Raw genomic sequence first — 17,267 nt, 5'->3', positions numbered from 1 at the left:
TTTGGTACCACCCAGAAGACCCGCAAGTCAGTCTAGAGCAGGAGACCAGGTGACGGGAGGGAAGACCCCTAGCCTGCAGAGTCCGTGTGCCCCCTTCTCCTTGTGTCTGCACTCAGTTCCCCAGGGCAGCCTGCTCCCCAAGATGCCCAGTCCACAGGGAATCCCCGTCGAAGCGCCGCGCTAGTGTTCAGCTGGGGCATAGTGCATGTTTGTGCGCTGAGGGCATGATGGGGGAGGGTGGGGAGAGTCCTGGGGATGTTTTCTGTGGGAGCTGGATTTGAGGTGGTGGTGTGGATTCTGTTGGGGAAAGAAAAGGCGGTTTAATGTTGGAACCACAAACTGGAAGACAACTCAGAGACCGCCCAGCCTGGCTTCCTGCAAAGGAACGAGCACTGCACCTTTAAGAACGGGGCATTTCAAGCTATAATCCATCATTCATTCATTCATTCATTCATTCATTCAGAAACGATGTTACAGGGATGAATAATACGAGTCTTGGCCCTCATGGAGTTTTCCTTGTAGGGGGAAAACAGAGAATCAGCAAATCAACACGTCAACCAGCAGGAGACACCATTAAAGGTTGTGGCAGGTATGGGAAGAAACGGAGTGCTGTGTGGGGGTGGTCAGGGGAGGTACGCCAGAAAGTCACAAGAAGCCAAACCCGAGGGATGCCATGGGAGGAGCAGTCCCTGGAGACGCAGTGGCAAGTGCAGAGGTGGTTCCAGGGGAAGCCAGGTAGAAAACCACTGCATGAGAGTCAACTTATCTAAAATCTGCAGCCCAGAACATCTCAGGCCTCTAGGTGTGTGGGTGGTTATGGCCCCTGGGCAGATGTGGGACTGGGGAAGTCATCAGGCTCTTTGGTTTGTTTGAACATGATTGCCCATTAAAATGTAATAATGCAGGCTTTTTCTCCATTTCTCTTAAACTGAGCAAGTTTTTGCTGGCGTGCAAGGAAGGAAAATCAATCCAGGACAAATATTCCTTACTTGTAATTTTGCAGAAAGACAATGTGCCGAGGAAATGTCCGGTTGCTTCCTTTTCCGAAGGGTCACTGCCACAGTGTGAAACCGTCTCTCATCCGATCACAGGGCTCCCCTGGCTCCCAGAGGTGGCACTCGGCTGCATTGTCACTTTCGGTAGAAGAATGGAAATAAGGCCAATCTTGCCACCAGGCCAACCTGTCAAAAGAGAGCACTTTATTGTTGTAAGGTAGTTCAAAGGCGTGTGGAACAAAATCCCTATAACATCAGGCAGGAGTGTATTAAAACCCCACAGAGTATAAAGGTGCAGACCCAGGAGTTTGGTCCTGGGAGTGGTACCTGGGCTCATTTATTTCTGCTCCCACATGGAGAGCTTTCACTGGTGGAAGCACCAAGCAGACAGAGCGCACCAAAGATCTTGTGTGGCGCAAGCAAGCCTTGCCCTACACCTCCCAGCAAATGGGACAGCATCCTGAGAGAAGGTTGTGTGTTATGTCCACAGTAGAGCTGCTTTAATTTTGCACCATTGCTAGTAGGACAACCATTACTCAAAAGCTGAGGGTAAGGCTTTCCAACGTTCTATTGGATGGCCTGTATTTAATGCCTGCCCGCCGTGTGTTGGGCAAGGAACAAAGGACTCGAGCATCCTGCCTTGAGTGATCTATGCTGGGGGAGCAGGGAACTTTCTCTGGGGAAGGTGGTACCTGGGCTGGTGGTCTGTCACCTGTGTTGTTTTACTCTATTACAAAAAGTTCCCTGTTGAAAGCTTAGAAAATAAACACAAGCAAAAGAACATACAAATTGCTCAAAATTATGATGCTCATATAACTTATTATCCAAACTGGGACATTTTTGCAATGAGAAGGGGCACTGTGACTAATAACACCAGGAGATGTCAGGCATAAATCAAGGCTGACTGGGGCCAACCAGGACATGGGGGCACCTTATTTGTAATGCTGCTCCCAGGGGTGACCCCTGTTGACATTCTGGAGTTTGCTTTGCAACCCTGGTAATGGAGGATCAATTCTGCTTCTGCTTGAATTCTGAAGAATTGTCCAGCCAACCACCACATTTATGTCATGATCTTTACAGCAGAATAGAATCAGTGTAGGGGATTTTCAGAAAGAAATCAAGTGCATTGGTGTATGGGGTGTGTGGACCCCCACGCCTGTGCCTCCCTGGGGTGAAAGCCAGGTAAATAGCAATACACTGAAATTTTAGGTCTATGCTCAGCAGTGAAGCTTATCTCCCACTGAATGGCTACTGTCTAACACTCACCAGAGGCTGGCTCCCTGGTACCTGCTTCCATTGCCTCCATCAGATGAAATTTGTACCTGCTGATGATGCTGCTGCTCCTGCTGCTGATGCTGGTGATGATGGTGATAGTGGTAATGATGATGGTGGTGGTGATGATGATGGTGGTAATGATGATACTGATCATGGTGATCATGATCATGATTATGATGATGATGATGATGGTGGCGGTGATGATGGTGATAGTGGTGATGATGGTGATGATGGTGATGGTCATGGTGATGGTGGTGATGATGGTGATGATACTGATCATGGTGACCATGATTATGATGATGATGGTGATGGTGGTGATGATGATTGTAATGATGGTGATGGTGGTGATGGTGATGATGGTGATGGTGGTGATGCTCATGGTGATGGTGGTGATGATTGGGATGGTGGTGATGATACTGATCATGGTGATCATGATTATGGTGATGGTGGTGATGGTGGTGATGGTGGTGATGGTGATGGTAATGATGACACTGATCATGGTGATCATGATCATGATTATGATGATGATGGTGATGATGATGATGGTGGTGATGGTGATGATGGCGATGGTAATGATGACACTGATCACGATTATGATGATGATGGTGATGGTGGTGATGATGACGATGATGGTGATGGTCGTGGTGGTGGTGGTGATGATGATGGTGGTGATGATATTAATCATGGTGATCATGCTTTTGATGATGATGGTGGTGATGGCAAAGATGGTGGTAATGATAGTGGTAATGATGGTGATCATGATGATGACAGTGATGATGGGATGAGAACGATGGTGGTGATGATGATGACAACGAACACTTACATGGAACCACAGGTGCCAGTCCCTAGCCCAAGCCTTTTGCATATATTAACTCATTTGGTTCTCATAATTGCCCTGTGAATGAGGAACTGTAATTACCTCCATTTTACAGATAAGGAAGTTGAGCCCTAAAGAGTGAAGTCCCTTGTCTGATCTCAAGAAAGACATTTTAGAAAAGCTTGTTCTGGGAGTAGCAGCACAGAGGAGTTAAAGTAAAAGGTTTTGTTCTTTGGAAGCCGTAAAGAGAACTACAAAAACTTGTTTTTAGCTCATCTGGAAATGAAGGTCAGCAGGGTCTCCTTGCCTTTTATTTTCTTTCTTTCTTCCCTTTCTATGTATTTATTTTTAAATATTTGAGCCTCCATTTCACTGACAGAGTGTGAAAAATATTTGTCCCTTTCGAGGTGCTTATTCACCCTGGAAAACTGGCTGTCATCCAAATGTCATCCAAATGTGTAGTCAGCTATCAGTGTAAACTAAGGATTCACATTCCCAAACAGAACACAGTTAGGGATTGTTCATTTGTTGAAAACCCTTTAAACCTCACACTGTTTACTTCATTGCTTTTTCCTTGTTTATTGGACCAAAAAGAAAAAAAAAAAAAGCCAGCACAAACACAATGAAAAACAGACAAGACAGATGGAGTGCACTGAGGATTTTCCATAGATGCTCAGCATCTTCTGATGGCTGGCAGACAGTGAGAGGAGATGGATGAAGAAGGCTCAGTGCAGTCAGCACACACAACTGTAGGGCATCAGAGAAATCAGGGCTGCACCTGGGAATGCAGGAGGCCTGCTTGGAGCACCAGGCTGGGCAGGCCATGGGGATTCTTCTCAAACCCTCACGGCCCCTCAGGAAGGCACTATGCTAGGTGCCCAGGGTAAAATTGGGGGGAAAACGGAAATCTGGGGACCAGAGGAACTTCAGTTGGGGAGGGGAATGAGAAGACACTAAATAGGCAATTACAAGTCATGTTGATGTTCTATGATGGGGTATGGCAGAGACCATTCTGTTTTATTTTCCTTTTCCTGAGCACACATGAGGGATTAATACATTTTCCCACCTCCATCCCAGTTAGGTTGGGGGCCAGTGATTAGTCTGGCCAATGGATTGTGGGCAGTGACCTGTGGCACTTGGGTCAGGGGCAGTTAAGGGCAGGAGTCAGTTCTTGACCCTCTCTACCCCTACCTGTGTCCAGAAGGGAAGCCTCCATCAGCCTGGGTCCCTAACTGATGATGGGGAAAGGGGACCCCCTGAACTTTTTTGAACATGTAACCCAAGTGAGAAATAGACCTTGATTGTGTGAAGTCACTGAGGTTTCAGGGTTAATTTGTTGCTCGCCTGTCCTGGCTGACATGAAGGGGCAATCAATCACATGTGCTTGGGGCACAGGGAAAGGGTGGTGGGAGGAGATGGTGGTCGGCAAAGGCATCTCTTGGAGGTGAGAGGGACACTGAGCCATCACAGAGCTGTTCAGGTGACAGTGGAGGAAAAGCATTCCAGGCAGAGGGAACAACATGGGCAAAAGCTGAAGGGAAGGAACTGTGCATATCCAAGAACATGCAGAAGGGTCCAGCGTGAAGGGACTGGAGGGGCAGGTGCAACTTCCAGGTAAAGGGAGTTGGGACCTTGAATATCATGCTAAAGGGTTTGGACTTCATTGTGTGTCATGTCGGCTCAGGCTGCCATAACAAAGCACCACAGACTGGGCAGCTTAAACACACTTGTATTTCTTGCATTTCTGGTGGCTGAAGTATGAGATCAAAGTGCCCACCAATCTGCTTCCTGGTGAGGTCCCTCTTCCTGGTTTGTAGACAACTGCCTTCTCCCCCATGTCCTCACTTGGTCTTTCTTCCTCCTCTTACAGGGACATGATCCTATCAAGAGGCCCTATCTTCATGCCCTGATCTAATTACCTCTCAAGGGTCCCTCTTCAAACACCATCACACTGGGGCGGGGGGGTCAGGACTTTGACATAGGAACTGGGTCAGGGGCACTATTCTAAGCCTCGTGCAAACCAGGGAGGGTTGCCAGGATGGTCTTAGGAGCCGAGTGACAAAAATCATGCTGCATGTTAAAGGGTCATGCTAGCCCCATTGTGGCTTGGAGACAGAAAAGAGCAAAGCCAGAGGGAGAAACCCAATTTCCTCCTTCTACCCATCAGCGCACGTCTTCAATATTATTTACTGAGGACCTACTATGTGCCCAGCACTCTTGTAGGTACTGAGGAGACAGCAGTGAGCCTAACAGACCCCTGTCCTCACGGAACTCACACAGACACACGTGGGGTGGGGTAAGCCTGTGTTCTTTTCCACATGTGTGTTGTATGTCGACAAAATGTCCAACACACTTCAGGCAATGCATATTCCAAATAAAAGTGGGACAATATATCCAGGGATATTCCCTGGAGGAGGTGGGATAGGATCACTCCACCTCAAAGCCTGAGACTCATCCTCCCCACCCAGTGTCCGCGCAGGGTGCCAGCTCCCAGATGGCACGTGCTTCACCAGGGTCCACAAAGCACTTCCCACTGTGTGCGGATGACACATTTGAAACATGTTAATTGGTCTACACTTGTAATAATGTGTTTTAAGAAAAAAATGTATATAACCAACAGGAATCCTTATATTATCTGGGGTAAGTTGAGTTAAAAGATAAAGAGGAAGGTGTCAGATCAAAGTTGATTCAAGAAAAAACATTAATCAAAATCGTAGTCACAGGGGGCGCCTGGGTGGCTCAGTCGGTGAAGCGTCTGCCTTCGGCTCAGGTCATGACCCCAGGGTCCTGGGATCGAGACCCGTGTGGGGCTCCCTGATCACGGGGAACCTGCTTCTCCCTCTCCCTCTGCTGCTCCCTCGGCTTGTGCACGCACGCTCTCTCTCTCTCTCTCAAATAAATAAATAAAATCTTAAAACAAAATCGTAACCACAGGTGTCGCACGCAGGAAAGGTAGTTATGGCCCAGTTGGGAAGGAAGTGCCCAACCAGCTGCAGATGGACGCCGTCGTGCGGGAGAAGCACCAGCTTCCTCGCTCTGCGGTCATCACTTTCCCACCATGAAATGAGGACAAAAATTCTCTGATCACCAGGTGGCCATATGGTATCAGTACTACTGTCACCTCTTGTTGCCCAGACCAGAGCCATTTTCAAAAAATTCATCCTGCAGAGTGTCCAAGGGAGACTTGCCACCCTCGGATAACGGGACAAAAAAATGAGAGAGAAAACTGAAAATCGGAAGACGCAGGCTGCCCCGTGCATGGCGGTTCTGACAAGCAGACGGAAGCGGGTGCGGGCGTTCTCTGAGAACTGGGGAGTCTTGGGGCAGCGGCCCCGTGGTCTGCCCTGGGTGTGGATGTCCACGGCGCCCGGGGAGGGCACTGTCCGCAGCAGGGGCCACGCTTCTGGGTCAAGCCCGGCCCTGTGGCTGCTGCTGGGACCCACCCGTGTGCCGTGTGCCACTCGGGGCTGCGCACCCCGTGCTCCCACCTCGGCCGTGCCCCTGGATAGCACGGATATCATCGCCTCTCGGGGTTTATTTATGGCTTTTTCCGTTGCAAGTGGAGCCAGCTATCAGGCCACACACACTCTGCTTTTGAAAATTTAGCCTGGTTTGTGACTCCAACATTGAAATGGGACCTAAGGGGGGGGCTCATATCTGCGTTGACACAGATGGGCCAATTGTGTCTCTTTAATGACAAGATAAAAACAGTTGTCAAAACAGGGGAGAAAGCACACGCAAAGCAGAGGCTGCGGAGGCTCCCGGGGAGGTGGCCGCTGAGCCCTGGTCTGCAGAAGATGAAGGGACGTCGTGACCCCCTGGCAAAGTCTTGAACACCCTTCTCTCAGTGACCCTATTACATGCACACGGCACCCCCACACCCCCCATGCCCGCCCCCCGTTCTCCTTTTCTCCCTGTCTGTGCACTTTACTTTCAGCATTGTCTTACCCCCCTCCAGCACCCATGCTCCCCTGGGGCACGTGTCTGTTCAGTTTTGCCCCTGCCTGTACCCGGTGCCTGGACGAGAGAAGGCCTCATGGGGCTGGGCTTGCTGCCTCTGGACTCTCCACCCGTGGACTCAGATGGCCTGGACTCTTCGTGTCTGGCTTATTTTGCTCCGCACACTGTTTGGTTGTGGATCTCTCATTCTTGTTGCTGTGTTAGGCTCCATTCTGGCCTATACCATGTTTATCCATTCCACTGTGCTGCGCATTGTGGGTCTTCCCAGATTGGGCTTAGTACCGAGGCGCGGCCAAGAACGTGCCAGTCCTTGGGCGCTGGGATTTAGATCCCTAAACTGGTTGCACCGGGCAGGCAGGTGGAAGCCCCTGGCCTGCTTCCATGGAGGTCCCGCTCAGAGGAGGCACTGTGTTTTGTTAGCTAGAAGGGACGTCCAAACTTTCAGAGGATACCCATCACCGAAAATAAAGACACGGCAAAGGCAGGAGGAGCCCGTGCTCACACTGGGACTGCTCAAATCCCAAACTAGGGTGGTCCCCTCTGGCGGGCTGCAAGAGGACTACCGTTCACAGACCACCTGCCCCCTAGCCCCCACGGCTTCTTGCGCCCCGCCGCTAATGGCCGAGGCCATGCATCGTACCTGGAGATCCGGCGGCCGATGTCCTCTGCCCTTTGTGTCAAAGGGGACGGTGGCAGACAGAGCAAGGAAGAGGCCGGTTCTGGGCCCAGTTTGCGGGGAGCCACGGCCCCTCCCTAGAAGGATGAACTTCTACCAAAACCCTCCCCAGGAGAGCCTGTCCCCCAGAGGTCACACCCTGAACCCCCCATCAGCTTCTGCCATATACACTTGTTGGGTTTTATTTCCATTTCTAATTTGACCTAAAATTTCCAAAAATGAGAGATTTCACCAACCATGACCTACTTCGGCTTCTCTTAAAATACAAGCCAGCGTGCCCACCCCAGCCCCGTGTTTCACGGTGGCCACACGTGGCAGAGCTGAGAAGTGACGTCCTACTGATGCTCTGTACTGGTAGCAGGAGTCAGTTCCCAAACAGGAAATTACTTTATGCACATGGCGCACGTGCCCGAGGCTCACGTGAACTCGATTCTAGGTGTTTGACAGGAGAGACAGAGAGACGGGGAAGAGAAGGATTTGGGAAAGTGAGGGCCGTTTTGGCTGCTGCATCACTCTGTGGATCTTACGGAGATGAGCTCAGAGCCCAGCCCCCAGGCGCCCATCGGAGAGAGTGTCGTGCGCCAGAGAAGGCCACAGGAGGCCCCGCTCGCGGCCATGTCGTGCGTCCGGGCCCCCCCCACTCAGGCCAGGTACGGCCGCCCCAGCGCAGACCCGCAGCCCCTGTGGATGATGTCACTGTGCTTTCGAGGTTTATTTTTTCTCTAGTGTTCTTAATTGGGGGTTTATGTGCCAACATTAGAACTTAATTCCTGTTCAAATGACAACTCTGTTGACTGACATTAAATACGGTTTTTAGCCAAGCTTCTGCATCCAACCCTGCCTGACTTGTGCTGTCCCCTTGGTTCACACTCTCTGCCATCTGAAGTGTCCCCACACTGCCCCAGCGCAGCGTCAGGCCCCCAGGGAGGAGGAAAGCCATGGTGGAGTCCCGTCCGCTGGCCGATCCTCCCTCCCTCCCTTCCTGCCTTTACTCACTCAGCAGACATCAATGAGCAAGAACCCCCATGAGTTGGGGCTGAGAGGACCAAGTTGAATAAAAGATGAGCTCTGGCCTTTGCCCTCAGGGAGCACACAGAAACATGTGCGGTGGGGACCAGACCTCCGTTCCATGTCCACGTCCCCCTCCAGTCAGTGTGGGGCAGGACCCCCAGGCCTTACCAAGAGAGCCCACCTCCCCACCCTGAGTCTGCATTGGGCAAACCCTGGTGCAGCTGTTCTGGAGCCTGAGACCACCCCTCTGACCATGGATGCCGGTCGGTGGCCCCGGGCTGGTGGGCCAGAAAGCCCTGAAAAGCAGCTTGCAGGGACCCCACAGCATCTAGCAAGTGGGCCTTTCAGTCTGCGCTCCTGTGTCTCAGCAGACTTCCCACCTTCTCGGTTTATGCTGACAAGGGCACATTCTTTTCTGCCGTTGAAGACCCCAGAAGCGTAGGAGGGAAAGAACCAGAGCCCACGGCCTCCCTTTCTCCTCCCCTCACCCCGCCCCTGCTCTGCCCCGGCCGGGCTCTGTGCTGGGGCTCAGTGGGGAACCGCAACTCCAGAGCCCACTGCCTGGTGACCGGATCCCCTTCCCTGGCCATTGCCCTTCCTGCTGCTGAGACAGAACGGCACCATGGGGACGATACTGCCAGGCCTCACACGTTGTTAGTGTGTGTTCATGCAGGTCGTCGGGGGCAGACGCCAGGGCAGAGTCAGGCACGGGGCGGCGGGTCGTGGTGCCAACGTGAGGGGCCAAGCGGAACAGCTGCACCGGGCTCTGTAAATCTGGCTAGCTCTTTTCAAAAGCATCCAGACAGCATTTATCAAACACTTAAACACAGTTTGCCAGTAATTTCCACTTCTAGCAATTTATCTGATGGATCTAATCCAGCATCTGCATGAAGATAAGAATTTTGTATAGCGTTGTTCACAGTAACAAAGGATTGAAACAGCCCCAATGTCCAGCATCAGGAGCCTGGTGACAGAAACGGCGGTACGTCCATACACAGAGTGGTATGCAGCCGGGTAAAGAGAAGGAGGCGTCGCCAATGTAGGACAGAATTCCCGGAGAGACTGCCGAGTGATGGCAGGCAAAGCTGGACTCGTGAACACAGAGGGGTCACCGCGTGCACACGCTCCATTGGCCCGACGGACGCTGAGGAAGCCCAGCGGTGCGCTGGGAGGCGGGCCGTGCACCCTCCAGCCCCCCGTGCCCGGGTTTGCTCTGACTCTGGCCATTCCTGCAGACCGTGAGTCCCCATCCTGCGGTGTGAGGGGCCGGGCTCTGTCCATGCTCGTGGACGCGGCCACAGCATGCAGCACGCAGCCCGGCGTGGGGCACAGAGCAGAGCCAGGTGGCAGGAGTGGGATGACAAAGTGAATCCCCACTTCCCAGCTTAGGAGCCTGAGGTTCGGGGATGCGACAGGATCTGTCTGAGGTCAGCTGGCCCGTGAAGGTGGCTGGCCCAGGGCCGTTACCTCCTGTCCCCCAAGACAGGTGTTGGGGATGCGAAGCCGGCCACCTTGCAGAAATGCTTTATGGTGACAACCAGTTCGTCTGCATGGGGGAGCGGGTGGGAGGCTACGGCTTTGCTGAGAGCGTCATGCTCCAGGACATCTCCCACTTCCCAGTGGCCACCGTGCCCGGCTTCTCCGAGCGCTAACGAGCAGCCAGGTTCGGGTCCACACGCGCCCCTCCCACGCGGACAGACTCGTTGTGGGTTCCAAGCAGCTATGAAGGTCGGCGAAGCCAGTTCACTGGGAGGCCAGATGCTTCCCCTCTGTCTTCAGCCTGTCTCCTCCTCCTCCTCCACCCCAGACACGCGCGGCGTGTGGAAGACATAAATCACCGTATTTACGGTGCTGCAGAATCTGTTTATTCCCTGCGTCCGTACTGTTTGACCGGCACTCACGCTCGTCTGAATCAGTCGGCTTACTCTCGCCTCCCAACGGCTGACGGGAGAGAGAGACTGTTTACTCAAAGCTGAGAACTTCAAAGAATGAGTCCTTGTCTTGAGGGGCTCCCAGCGCCTCACACCCATGAGCCTCCTCAAGGTGGGGGGCTGAGCGCCAGAGGCCCTTCCTGGGGACGCGGTCTCCGTCCTTTCTCTAACGCAGTCACATGCACGCTCACACATTCACACGGTGATATACTCACACGGTGACACACCCACTCACTGCACACACACACACATTCATGCTCACACCCACACGCTCACACACTCAGATGCACTCACACACAAATTCAAACTCACTCTCACACTCACAAGGTGATACTCTCACACACTCATGCCCACACGCACACCCTGCACTCACACACTCACACTACACCCCCACTCTCCCCACACACATCTCACACACTCATACTACTCACACACTCTCACACTCACACACACACTCTCACACCGCACACCCCACCTCCCCATATACACTCACACACTCACACTACACCCCCACACACTCTCACACACTCACACTACACACACCCACCCCCACACACACTCTCACACATAGATAACAAAGACTACTGTCTCTCCCTGCAGTGGGTTTTCCCCTAATTCCCTCAAACTTTCCCGTTTATTTCCTGTCCTTGGGAAAGGGAATTTCTGAATCCTTCTGGGGTTTCTCATTAAGATCCTGACAAATGGGAGAACAAGGAGGACTTGAAGCCCACCGCATCACCAAATATGGGATAAAAATGTGCCCTTTCCCCTCCTGCCCCCCCCAGCATGACCAGAGTGCTACCTATGCCCCAGAGGGCCGTTCCTCAGGCCTGTCTCACCCAGCTCCCAACAAATGCTGAAGGGGCTGGCGTGGCCACACAGACTTCCCCGTGAAACCCAAGATGCACAGGGATTGCCCTTTAAACACAATGCGGGGCTTTCTTTAGAGGCGGCCTGACCCGTCTGCATTGCTCCTGCCTTAGCACTGATTGACAGGGCCCCTGGGGCCCACAGGGTGAGGCCTCCACCAGGGCTGTGGCCTTTTCTGGGGTTTAGAGGCCCCCCAACAGATTATCGGGATGGTCCCTTAGGGACCAATCTTTCAGGTTTTCCTGTCAAGGATTCCTACCTCCTTCTTGGGACACAGAAGCGGGGTTGACGGCAGCTGGGCTGTCCACCCGTGTGGCCTCCGGGAAGTCATCCCCAGAGCCGGCTCCATCTCTCCATCAAGCACACACACCACCGCCAGGACCGTCCCTCATTTTTTCGTCCCTAGGGTTCCCTGACAGTGGGGGAAAAGGCTGCAAGCCGCAGTGGGGGTGTGGCCTCGGCTCCCCGACCCTGGGCTGGGACCGTCACCACAGATCTATGAAAAACAAGCCCTGTGATCCCTGCCGTTGGCAAGCGCACAATTGTGGCCTTATATTTCCCCATGGCGGCTTGCCTTCCCGGACAGGGACGGGTGGCCTCTGCCCAGCAGCCTGAGACCCCAGCATGGTGCACAGCAGCGGGGAGGCCCCATGGAACCCCTGCGAGGGGCCACGCTGTGCTCCAGGACACTCACAGCCAGGCGAGGACGAGCTCCTGCTGCCAGCCTGCAGATGGGGAAACTGAGACACGGGGTGCCGCCTGCCTGGGACTCTGGCTCCAGCCTGCACGCCCTGTCTCAGCCCAGTATCCTCAGAGAAGCCTGTTGCTCCCAGGCGATGTCTCAGAGAGGTAACGAAGAGTGTGGGCCATGCTGGCGGAAAGGCCTAGACCCCCACACTGTGTCCACCGCCTGCCCCTTCATCCCGCTGCCCAGTCCCACTGACCCTCCTGTCTTCCAGCACACACACCTGCCTGCCAGCTGCTTCAAGGACTGCCCGCTCCTTCCAGCCAGGTCCCTGCGCAAGTGCCCTCGAGGGGCCTTCCCATCCACCTGGGCCAAAATCATGGCGCCACCGCCATCACCATCTGTCTCCTCAGCTGGCCAAATCCTCATGAGAGCACTCGCTTCTCACCAGCACCCATGAGCAGATCTGTTTCCTCGCTTATGGAGTCTTTCCTCTCCTGGGCTGTGGGTTTACTGAAGGTAAGGATTTGTGTAGATTCCATCCACGGTTGTATCTCCAGGCCCTAGAACAGTGCCTGGCACACAATAGGGGCTCAATAAGCATCTAATGAATGAACAGACAGACGAGGAAGAAATGAGGGACCTGCAGGGTGCGTTCGCCTTAGCTTCCAGCAGGGATGGCTCCATAATGGCCTTCCTGATCACGGTGGCGTTCCTTCCTGCCCATCACCCCCCGTACACTGATTCCCGCCCCTGAAACCGTTGTATATGACCTGCCCGACCCCCATGTTCCCAGCTATTGCCCACAGGCCCTGGGGAGCCCACGACTCAAACTGGGCCGAACAGAAATCAGTGTCCCCTCCCCAGAAATTGAACTGGGATCAAGAGGGTTCATCTTGTTTTATGCTGCTGGGTACATACTGTTGTGAAAATATTTCCCGGGAGCAGAGGGAATGGACTGAAGGAGGACGATCAACAAAGAAAAACACAATACAGACAGAAAAGAGGCAGAAGGGCGGTGGAGGGAGATGGAGAATTCCTGCATCCCCCATGGGACCTGGTCCCAGCCCATCCACAGCGTTCTTACAGATCCCCCTTGTGTTGCCTAAGCAGCCACCAGCAGGCCTGTCCTCCCCACCAACAAGAACCTAGCTCAGATCGCAGGCTCCTTTTCCACCCTCAGCCTGTCCTCCTGCCCCCTGCCTCCCACCAGTGTGTGAGCACAGGGCCGCAAGTTTGGAAGGGGACGAGGGCGTCCTGGCAGATCACGCTGACCTCCATGTGCTCAGGGAAACCTGACTTGCATGCATGCTCGTCAGCATCAGGCTGCCTGTCCACTGATCCCACGGGCCCTCTGAACACCTCTCTATGCCAGACACTCAGCTTGTGCTGGGGACACAGCGATGAGCAGACAGGCAAATGCTCAGCTCCTGGAGAATTTGCATTCTGTTAGGAGAGGAGTAACTTCACAAACCCAAAAAATAAAAGCCAGATATTATTCTGTAAGTATGATGGAGGAGCCTGGGGGCAGGAGAGGGATTGCCCTTATAAATAGGACTGTTTGCATTCATGTCACTGAAAATGTGGCATTTCAATAAAAGTTCAAAGAAGTGAGGGAAAAATCCAGGTTCAGCAATCCAGGAGCAGCAAGTGCAAAGGCCCTAGGGTAGATGGTGCCTGCTGAGAAACAGAGAGCCAGCCCACCGGTGTGGGAGGTAGTGAGCAAGGTAGTAGTTCTAGAAAGAAAACAGGGGACACGGGCTGCAGGGGACACGCCAGGGAGGCCATTTGCCCACTGTGTGCATGACTGATTTGGCCCTCACAGAATTTTGGGAATGAGAGATAAGGAGCAAAGACTCACAAAGGTCAGGGGGATTTAAGGCCACACAGCCACTATGTGGAGCGTATGGGGCTCTTTCCAGCTGAACAAACCCAGGGGTTTAAACTAAGTATTGTTCAGAAGCGGTAACTGAATTCCATGGCAGTGCCCCATGTTACATTCCCCCTGGCAGTCCCCAGCCGGGGCGGGGGGTGACTGCTGATGGGAACGTTCTGGAGTCAGATGCAGGTGGAGGATGCACGGCACACCATGAACGGACTAAATGCCGTGGAACCCCTCACTCTAACACGGCTAACATGGTGACCTCTATGTTGGGTGTATTTTACCACAATCAGAATAAAAGTGACAGCCTATCTCAGGCCCCCTTGGGAGCCCCGCCTAGGGACAGTTGCATTGTCGCCTTCGTTCTGTCTGTTTAGCACATTTATGAACGGGCTTGGACTCTCATCAAGGGTTTCGGGAATTTACCTTGAGGAGAATGTCTAAGAACGGCCCGGTGGGGCTATCTCCAAGTGTCCTGTTCAGATTTCCGGGCTGACGGGGACAATTTGCCGACTGCTGGCTTCACTCTCCAAACCAGACCCCGAGGCTTCAAGGAAGCGCCTCCAAGGTCACCCCAAACGTGTCCAGCACCAGACAACATCAACACCCTGCCCCTCATGGAAGCCCCAAGAACATGAACTAATAACAATAAATAGCTATTTGGTTATATTTTACGGACGCATTTGGACTGCATTTCAGGCAATTTTATGGGCAAATGCTATTTTGAGCATTCCCAAATTCCCAAATTGCACGTGAAGCATCTGCAGCGTGAACATCTGGAGTTTTATGCTCGTGGCTCCTTGTGCGTGCTGGGACATAAATCTGGACCTGTTCTGAGATCCCAGCGTGCTTTACCGATGGGTAAGACAGGCCTACCCTGCGTCATCCCCGTGTCCACAAGACAAGGGTGCCCATGGAAGGTGGGGCGCGCTGGGTGGCGGCGGGGGCCGTCAGTCCCACCAGCTCTAAAGAAGCTATGTCCATCCTTGTGGGTGTGGCTGTGCTCTCCCTCTCCCTAAATTTAGGGAGAGCCTGTCCCAAGTGGGCACAGGTAGATTCACACCATCACCTTTCCTGCTAAGTCTGCAGCCCCCAGCTGGCTGGGCTCAATGAAGGGAGAGTGCTCTCAGGGGCTGCCCATTGCCTGAGGGTGAAGAGCAGGCTCGTGGCCAGGACGGTCTGGGGCGACTCCTGCTGACCTGAACAGAACCCCGTCTGTGTCCTTAGCGAACGTCCTTCCACCACTGAGCACCGTGTCTGGCTCGTGATACGTGTTCCACCATTAGCGCATAAACACTTGTTAATAAATTCGCAAACAACTGAATGAATGAAGAATGTCATCTCATGGGCATGTTCGGTGGCTGTGCGTACGCAGAAGCAAGCTGGCCATGGGATGGCGCATCGACATCCTTCTGTCGTCTTCCCCACGGGTTGGTTTACGGCCTGCGGTCCCACAGCCAAAGTCTGCTGCGTAAGTGACTTCCAAAGCACACACATCACCCTGCTGTCTGCACGCCATGTCCCTTTGTGCACACACTTTCTGTGATCTCAGGTGTGTGTGCATTTTTCTGCTTTTTACATTAACGTTCCATCACTTGTTTTTTCAAGTTTCTATGGATCTGAAATTAGCTGCTACACAACCATATTTTATTGTTTGAGAGCACGATAACCACATTCTTTCCTATAGAACAGGGGATCAGCAAACTATGGCCTGTGGGCCAAATCCTGCCTGCTGCCTGATTTTGTAAATAAAGTTTTATTGGAACACAGTCAACACTCATCTGCTTACAACTTCCTGTGGCTGCTTGGGCACTGCAAGGGCAGAGCTGGTAGTTGTGACAGAGACCATATGTCTGTGGCCCACAGACCGAAAATATTTATGATCCAGTCTTTTAAGAAAAAGTTCACCAACCCCTCTTCTAGGACATTTAGATATTTTCCAGGTATTGGCAGTTAGATAATCTAGCAGTGAACATCTTTGTACTTTTGACTTTTAACTTTCAATGTCACCTTTCCTTTGCAGTGCTTTGTGTTTCCCTGTATTGACATTCACGTTGCATAAAATTTATTAGGCTATCGAAATTCAGTGAGAATTCTGGTTTCACTATCATCAGGCATGAGTGTTAACATTTAGAATGTCACAGGTTAACATGGGAAGTACAGGAATGATACCCGAGGGCTTTAATTTCAGTACTTTGCATATCTAGTGACCAGATCTTTATTTTGATGGCGTTTTTTACTTTCCCCAAAGTCCAATAATGAAGTTATGGTGAACCTTTTTTTTTTATAAGAGATCCCCAAACACCTTGACTTGCTGTGAAATCCTCTTCTAGGGAAGAGCAACCTCTGGGAGCAGGAGGCAAAGGGCTCATTTCTCTATGGGAAGTAAATTTCTGTGGGGACAGCAATTTCAGTGGGAAGCATCCCCTGTTTGTTGATGAACAAGGGGAAGACTAACAAGACTAGAGTCTAGGAACCCTCTGTTTTGGAGATGTGGGATTTCCTCCCAGCCTGCTGACTGTTACCTCCCAGGGAAACTTGCAAGAATGTGGCCCTAACTGGACCCCACCCAGCCTTCAGGTTGGAGCCAGGGCTCCCAGGGAGCACTGCTGGTCGACCAGGTGGCTGACGGGAGGGCTGTTCTGGGCTGCTGGCTCTGGTGTGAGATGGCTCCAGGCTGGGACTGTGTGTGCCTTCGGTGTCCCTGTGGTCTTTCTAGAGCAGATAGACACTTTCTAAGAGGCTGAAAATTCCATGGCAGCTACCCAAGAGCCCCTAGGCGGAGGTGAAGCAAAATTTCATGGTTTGTTTATGCTGTTTCTCAGGTTGACCGGGAAGACATTGTCAGATGTCATTCAGCTCCACAATCCTCCACCCTGCCTCTACCCTGAGTGGCACCCCACTGCTTTCAGCCTCGGGGCAGGACAAAAGAATTCTCTGGGAGTAAAGTTGTAAAACGGAGTATACATCAAAATAGACTAAATGAGCCTCATACTCATGGCCCACAGTGCCTTTCATGATGCACCCCAGGGGATTTCAACCCCAGCAGCACGTCAGAAACCCCGTGGGAAACTTCTGACATTTACTGGGAGTGTCCTAGCCCCATGTATCATGACTGAATTGATCTGGGTGGACTCCATCGCCTACATCTCTCAAGGGCTCCCA

The 17,267-nt window shown here is 52.5% G+C and overlaps 1 long non-coding RNA gene across 1 annotated transcript in view; it reads right to left on the bottom strand.

The window, feature by feature from the left end:
- Positions 1-569: 569 nt before the first annotated feature.
- LOC118548894 (uncharacterized) overlaps positions 570-17,267 on the bottom strand; it is a 33,161-nt gene continuing 16,463 nt past the window's right edge. The window contains exon 3 of the long non-coding RNA XR_004923793.2: positions 570-1,181. This is a non-coding gene — a long non-coding RNA (uncharacterized LOC118548894). The remainder of the gene's footprint in view (positions 1,182-17,267) is intronic.

Source organism: Halichoerus grypus, chromosome 15 (assembly GCF_964656455.1).
Source record: "Halichoerus grypus chromosome 15, mHalGry1.hap1.1, whole genome shotgun sequence".
NCBI classification, from domain to species: domain Eukaryota; kingdom Metazoa; phylum Chordata; class Mammalia; order Carnivora; family Phocidae; genus Halichoerus; species Halichoerus grypus.
This window is presented reverse-complemented; position numbering and strand designations above follow the sequence as displayed.